Genomic DNA, 7,527 nt, shown 5'->3' on the forward strand with positions numbered 1-7,527 from the left:
TCAGGTTTGCATGGCAACTCATGAAAGATAGGGTGGCAAAGGGGTGAGTGCGGTGCTGAGACAGGTGGAGCAGGGTCCGATTGAGCAAGAGAGGTTGCAGCATCAGCTGGGCCGATTCCAGTCATTGCCCCATGATTAGTCTCATGAAATGAGGACATTAAACAACAACCTTGTCAGAAAATGAATTCAGTCCTGGGCGAAAAATTTGCAGGACCTGCTACAGAGTAGTGGGAATTCTCCATTCATTCATATTCCTTTTATTGTTTCTTTGTTCCCAATTGGAAATTCCTTATTTACAATTGCCTAACGGCCCATTTACATTCCCCCAGTCCATTCATTCCATTTTCAATCCATATAAAATAGATAACAACTTGTACATAACAAGTTAGTACTGAATAGACCCGTGAAGGGACAAGAAAGAGTTACATCCAAGTGGCAAAGATGCCATCCACAACCCTAATGCCCCCCTTGAGTTTGTTGCTTATGTCTAAGACCCCTCTCATCATAATACTCAGCCTTGACGTCCAAGAGAGACGTAGGTGAGTGTTTGTTTGAGGTTTTTGCAGACTCAGTAGCGCCCACGGACCAAAACCCGGCCCCATGAATCACACCTGTGCACACTACCACCCTCCCCCTTCTCTCTGTCTTGAGTCTAGGTGATAGACCCATTACAACGTGCCTTTCGACATTGTGTGGAACCTTGCAGTAAGATGAGAAATTGCCACCACCATTGTTCCACAATGGCCAGGTCGATCTGGATGAAATTCAGGGAATCCATAGTTATGATTTTTCTCTATTCTTTGAGCCCTTGATCGTCTTTTGGCGGTCAGTCATATTTTTTGGGCTGGACCAATTCAGTACCAGCACATTATGTGCAATTGTACTCCGTAATAAAATGAAATAAAATGTTCTTATGCATCATTGGCATTGGTAGGTGATCATCGCATATGGGAAATCCTCAAGGAACATAAAACCGCGAAAATACTGGCGGTGTGAGGTATAGTAGGTTATCCCACCTACACTGTGGTTACTGCTCCACTTCCCATTCAGGTGCCAGACCGACTGGCCTCTTCTTTGTTCTCTTTTCGTATTTATACTTGCAGTTTACTGTCGATGTACCTTAGTTCAAATATCGACTAGAAATCCCCAAAGTCCTCTCATCTTTAAAGTTTGCCTCTAAGTTACTTCTTTCGCCTGAGTAAACTGTTGGAATTTGCACATGGTCTTTTAGGGGGACCTAAAAGTTGGACATACTGGGAATCGAACTCCCGTCTTCTGGATCGCAAACTCAGCATGCACTGCCATTATACCATATGCCCTGTTAGGCTGAGGTGGTTATTTCAACATAAATGTCGCTGCAAGGTCCCTCCTGCTAACCTGAAATACAGGACAGCCTAGAATGCATGGCACAACACTCCTGTTGAGTCATTGAAGCCAAAGTCCCAACTCCCAAGATGCCTTGCAATGGAGTTGCATTCTAGCTAAGTGCCCACTCGCACTGCTGCACTCCGCTCCGCTTCCCGCAATTACTTTGAATACCATTTCTGACATGGTCCATGGTTGCAAGCAGGTGGAACCAGGTATGCCTCCTTATTGTTTCCCTACCCAAACCCCATGCCAAGCTTTCCCACTGGGTTTTGGTGCTGGCTGGGGGAATTGTTGAATTTCAAGGGACTTCCCTTGACCATTGCAACTTTTATATTAGATATAAACTAGTCATATGACATGTAAAGGCAAATGCCGAAAGATGTTTTTCCTTATCAAATACATAACCCACAAAACCTTGTACCATGATTGTAACTGCCACACCATTGTGCCACCACTGTAAACCTTCCCTGTGTCAGGGATGGCACAGGAGAGGTGGGGGTAGCGGAGTGGCCCATGGCACTAGCGGCCTGGGTGGCAGCAGGGTGACAGGAATGTATAGCAGACAGCCCTCACTCAGGCTCACGTCCCTGTTCTGGCTTCTTGGACTGAAGCAGGAATGTTATCATTAGAATGGAAAGCTAAACTAGACTAATCTAAGGTACTTGCCTGAAGCAGGAATGAGAAGAAGGTTACTTCTTCGGTTCTGCTTCAGCTCAGTTTATATACAAGCAGGAGCAGGTCATGTGCAGGTGCCATGTCAGCTTCGGACAGAGCCATGCTATCATGGGTGGCTCTGCAGGTGATCCTGAGTGCTTAGGGAAAAGAGGTACAAGTAGAGATGCATGGCACATCCAGCAGCACAGCACCATGCAGGGTACTCGGCGTTGGATGCGTCTGTGCTACAAGTGTAAGAAAGGAAGTCATCCATATAAGGAAAGAAAAGAAGGAAAGGAGGAAGGAGGGAAAAAGGGAGGGAGTGGAGCAGCGTGCCCTGACACCCTGTAACATCTGACTTGATCCATATTGATGTCTACATCGATATTCTTACAATCTGTGAGAAAACCTCAATGGCACAGTGAGTGCTCAGACACCAGACCTCACTCTTCCTGTTCCCACCCCCCCACTGGGTGGTTGAGCTCCCATTCCTACCCTTCCTGTAGTACCCTACAGGGTCCTACAACCCTTCCTCCCTTCTTGGGAGGGAGAAGTGACTCAGGCAGCCCCAGGATGCCTGGCCACATACCCACAGGCCCAAATTCCCATGGTCACTCATTCCTGTGCACTGGTCTGACAACTGTCAAGTCCCAACCTACCACACTACCAGTACACTCCCATGAGCGCCAAGTCACTGATGGCAGACCCATAGGTGGCTCCCCAAGGAGCCCCCATCATACTCACTACCAGTATGCTCCCATGAGCACCAAGTCACCAACAGCAGACCCATAGGTGGCTCCCCCATCATACTCACTGCCAGTATGCTCTATGGAGTGCCAAGTTACCGCTAGCAAGACACTAGGTGGCTCCCCCAAAGAGCCCCCACCACACTCACTACCGGTACACTCCTCTGAGTGCCAAGTTACCGTTAGTACACCTGGCCTCAGATCTTTTCCTGCTCTCCCCCCAATGTTGTGCAGCCACCTCTGCCCATGAGCAGAACAGCTCAGGTTGGGTTCCCCAGAACCCATTCCTGTGACACATAGTGCAGAATACTCTATTCCCATTGCTAGCGTTGTGGGAGAAATAACAGTCACCCTATAAAAACTCATTATGGAAATATGCCAGATAAATCACAAAAACCCCATACGACAAGTAGATATGAGAAAATAGAAGAACCTGAATTTTAACAAATTCTTCTGACTACATACAATGAATTGGAAGAAAGAAAATTAATGAAAATACTTCGAGCTTAGCACCAACAAGACGGAATGCTCGGGGAAATTTATAGCGAATATTGAACAAGGAACTAGGACAATCGACCAAGATTTGACTATAAAACCAACCAGAGAACCTCCATGGAAACTACTTTCCCATGCCCGCACACGTAGCCGAGGCTGGAAGTACCACAGAACAAGGATTCCTTAGGAACCAATGCAAAATCCAAAGTCGTGTTTATAATAGGAAATGTAGATGTCTCCCAAACGGACCCAATGAAAGTAATTACAGGGAAAACCCCCCCTAAACGACGGAGATATGACCAAAACTCTCGGAAAATGAGGACAACATTTAAAAGGCAAGCGCAAAGAACAAGCAGTAACGACCAAGGCGAGCTTGATAGCCCATTAGAAAGGAAGGGATCTAATCTTAATCCACCCAAATTTTCATAATAAAAAAATCACGCATCAATGAGATATTCAATAACAGGATAAGCAACATCAAAGTCATGGGTCAGGGAAAAGACAATGTTTACGTAGGATCCATATTTATAACACACAACGAAATTTACATGGAAAATATGATAAATTGGAAACTATAGTTATGCAAAGTTTCAGCCCAAACGGACCAGCCATTGTGAAGTTACACCAATGACAGGAATATAGAAACCCACATCATGCTTAAAGACATGTGAGGGTGGCGATGCAAAGGGAACCGGCCATCAGAACCAAGATCTGCACTTTGGCAGATCGCAAAGACCAATTTCTGTCTTAATAAGGAAGACCCTGGTCAAAACAAAGCACGGAAAGTACAAAAACACTTTAGAACATGAGGGAAAAATCTGAAATAAATCATGGAAGCCTGTATTGAGGATACAAACACCCATGCATACAATAAATTCCAAAAAATTAAACAGAAAAGGCACCCACATACAAACAAGTATGGGAACAACACACATGATTACCGAATGTGCGCGAACTTTTGCTAACTCGACGAATACCAAGAAATAGAATACAACTTTGGTACCATTGGAAAGGTGGGAATAAATGAAAATTTTGTTGGAAATCATTGTGGTTAACAACGATCTATTTACCTTATTAGTTTGTCTGATGCAGTGTTGATGGGATCACCGCTGATACCCATTTCCGCCTACTCTTTCTGTTCTATGCATTAACCCTTGCCGATGACCATGTGTCGCAATTGCAAGCGATATTAGTACTCATTGTATAAATGGCGCAGGGCGCTAGGTTTTTTCTTTTCCCTCAGTTCTCAAGTTAGAGACTGAGGTGATATCCCTTTTGTTGTTTTTAACTTTCGTATAACTGACTGTACTCTCCGTGTTATAGTCCATGTGTTGTAGGTGGGATAATCGCCCACAAGCAGAACCGGCTCGGATACCCGCTTCCACAACTATAAAACCCCTTTCATTCATGCAACAGCTCGATACGAATTTGGTACCTAAAAATAGGGCTAATTCCTACGATTCCGACGATATCAAGAACGTCCTAATCGGTGGAGAATTGACAGAGTTCTATGTTGGGCAAGTTAGGCACGGGCATGTGCGGGCGTGGGAATCTCAAGCGGCAACCCAGAATTCCTGCCTCACTCGTTCCCACGGCGTCTAATAAATTGGTAAAAATGCTCATTGGCTGCGTGAGAGTTATCTCCGGCTGCATTTCCAATTTCGGCTCTTAATTCCGCAAATCCGTTGAGATATCGCTTATTTCTTATATTTTCATATTTTTCCATCATTTCAGTTATTGATCAATATTCTTTTATTGATACTGTTACCCTTTTTTTATTATTTCGCCTAATAAGGTGTGCAGGTGCCATATGGTACCAATATTCACCATCAATTATTTCTCAAAATAATCGTTCCTTATATCCTGTACATACCGGATTTTGGAAAAGAAGTTCTCCCCTCCCCCAAAATTCTCTAAGGTGCTAGGACATGCTAGAGTAGGTGTGAGTGAGTGGAATCCAACAGCAGGAATAAGGGCAACAATCTAGCCTGCAACGAGTGGGTAGTGGATTTGTTGAGCCTGGACCTTGCGGAATCCTGGAGAACCCACACCGGAGTTAAAGATCGAGAGCATAGTGAAGCCAAGAGAGAGAGTAGGAGTTTAGGGAGAGTTTGGCCCCACAAGCTTAGTCGGCATAGAGAGCCACTAGCCCTCTTGCAGCATACAGGTAAAGGGTTACAATGTTATAAGTTCTCAAGTTAGAGACTGAGTCCGTTGAAGGAGAGAACGAAGGAAGGTCAGTTGGGAGGTTCAAATGAGACCACCACCAAGCTGTTCCCTGGTTCTGTCAAAAACCCGTCGGTTATGGAGGAAGGGGTGAATGCGTGAGTCCGAATGCAGGCGGGGGCTCAACTAGAGGGGGGTCCGAGGGCTCCGGTGATGAACCGAAGCCCCTCAGGGAGCCCGGTTCTGCTGGATGGTACAAGAGGCTCTAAGAAGGACGCGGCCTCAGCGACTCGGAGGGAGCGCTGTGCCTCCGTTACGTCTCTGTTAGTCCTTGTATTTCTTATGTCTGAGGTGTCTTGTAGAACAGAGACAGGAATCACTCAGAGGGACTTTGGGTGGCATTTTAGTCGAGATTAGAACTGAGGAACTACAGGTTCTAATCTACGTGTATTTATAAAAGTGGGTGGGGAGGACTTTAGTCAAAGCCCGAAATGACAAAACGGGGAAAACACCGAAAGGTACCGAATGGTTCCGAACGATATCTAAAACGGGGAACCGAGGTGTCGGGCCAAGGAGGGCGGAGTTGGAGGCCGGAAAATGAATGAGGAAGACAAATGGGGAAGGGGGGTTAGCCGACTGAATGGTAGTAAGAAGGTAGTCGTGCTAAGAATGGAAGATGACTAATAAGTGGTCGCGTGAAGGAGATCACCGAAGGATACGGTTAGTTCCGAAAGCGGAGTTGCGTGTCCGAAGGATGTTGGGTGACTACAATAAATGAAGTGGGCGAGGGAATGGTTTAAGGGCATGTCACGGGATGTCGGAGGTCCGTCAGGATATCGGAGCAAATCCGGGGACTCCGAATGTTCCGACTCGGGACCGAGGTTCCGGGATGGGAGTAGCCAAGGTTCGGTGTGCCGCAACCCGACCGGAGCTGAGACAGCCAGGAGGGAAGGTGATTTAGAGAGTGGGGAGGCATGGTGTAGGGGATGGTGAAGTTGTTAGGAAGGTGTGATGTGGTGGGAGTGTGCGGGGTCGGGATTCCGGGATATGACAGGTTCTTTAGTTAGGATGGGGAAGTGTACTAGTAATATTTGTTGTAATTATAGTACCAATCCGAGTGTTTTGGCTAATTCTATTTTATGGGTTAGTCTAAAAGTTTCTGAGAATTGACTTACAGATAAACCAAGTGTCAGGGCACACCCGCCTGACCTGGCTCCACCCGCCCTGACCCGGTGTCCTGCTCACCTCTACTCCCCACCCTTCATCACGGTTCCTCAACTCCTGTTCTTCTTTCTATCCTTTTGTTCTTTTATTCCTTTGTTCTTTCTCCTATCTTTATCTACACGGACGACCTTTCCCCATACCTATGTATTATTGACCTGCCTGCGACATGTGCATGACACACCCAGCCCCGGACGACCTGGACGGCCTCACGGTGCAACCCAGCACGTGTGCATGCTGCACATGCCCTTGGGATCCCCCACAGGGACACCCTGTCAGGGCGTGGGAAAACGTTACCGTGACTCGCTGTCGGCGACCGTTAAGGTCCGCTACTTCGGCGTAACAGCCCGTCAAGGGCGGGGATGACAATCGCGGCGGAACGGGGTTTCGGCTTCAACGACTCGTCCGTGAGCGTTGAAGGAGGAGAACAGAAGTCCTATAAAAGGCTGTTCTTTCTTCTGATACTTATATGTTAGTATTGGTACTTTAACTCAACCACTGTAGCGTTTTGGTTGCTTTGTGTATTGATATTTGTATGTGTTACTAATTGTTTGTGTGTGTATGAAACTCTCAGGGTTCAATTCACTTGTCTACCTGATTGTTCCACACGAAAATCGCGCTATAGACCTACTATTTTCAGTTGTTTCACCTCTGTCTTGTCACTTTTAACTCGGAGCGACTCCAACCGACTTGACTCAACGTCACTATTTCTTAACTTCTTCTTAACTTTTTACTGAGGGTTGATCACTTTTACTCAGATGTGATCTGAACTGCACACTTATACTAATAAAACTTAATTTTTATTAGGACGCCTTATGACCTATGAGCCAGAGCACGTAGGGGAGAGGAGTAAAGAAGGAAGAGGGGTCAGACCAGA

General features: G+C 46.2%; 1 pseudogene across 1 annotated transcript; it reads right to left on the reverse strand.

Moving 5' to 3' along the window:
* Positions 1-1,245: 1,245 nt before the first annotated feature.
* EI90DRAFT_t91 lies at positions 1,246-1,319 on the reverse strand (annotated as a pseudogene). Its single transcript has one exon. The product of its transcript is annotated as a tRNA-OTHER (tRNA).
* Positions 1,320-7,527: the final 6,208 nt, after the last annotated feature.

The sequence above is a fragment of the Cantharellus anzutake genome (genome assembly GCF_015039405.1).
Source record: "Cantharellus anzutake strain C23 chromosome Unknown EI90scaffold_13, whole genome shotgun sequence".
Classification (NCBI taxonomy): Eukaryota; Fungi; Basidiomycota; class Agaricomycetes; order Cantharellales; family Hydnaceae; genus Cantharellus; species Cantharellus anzutake.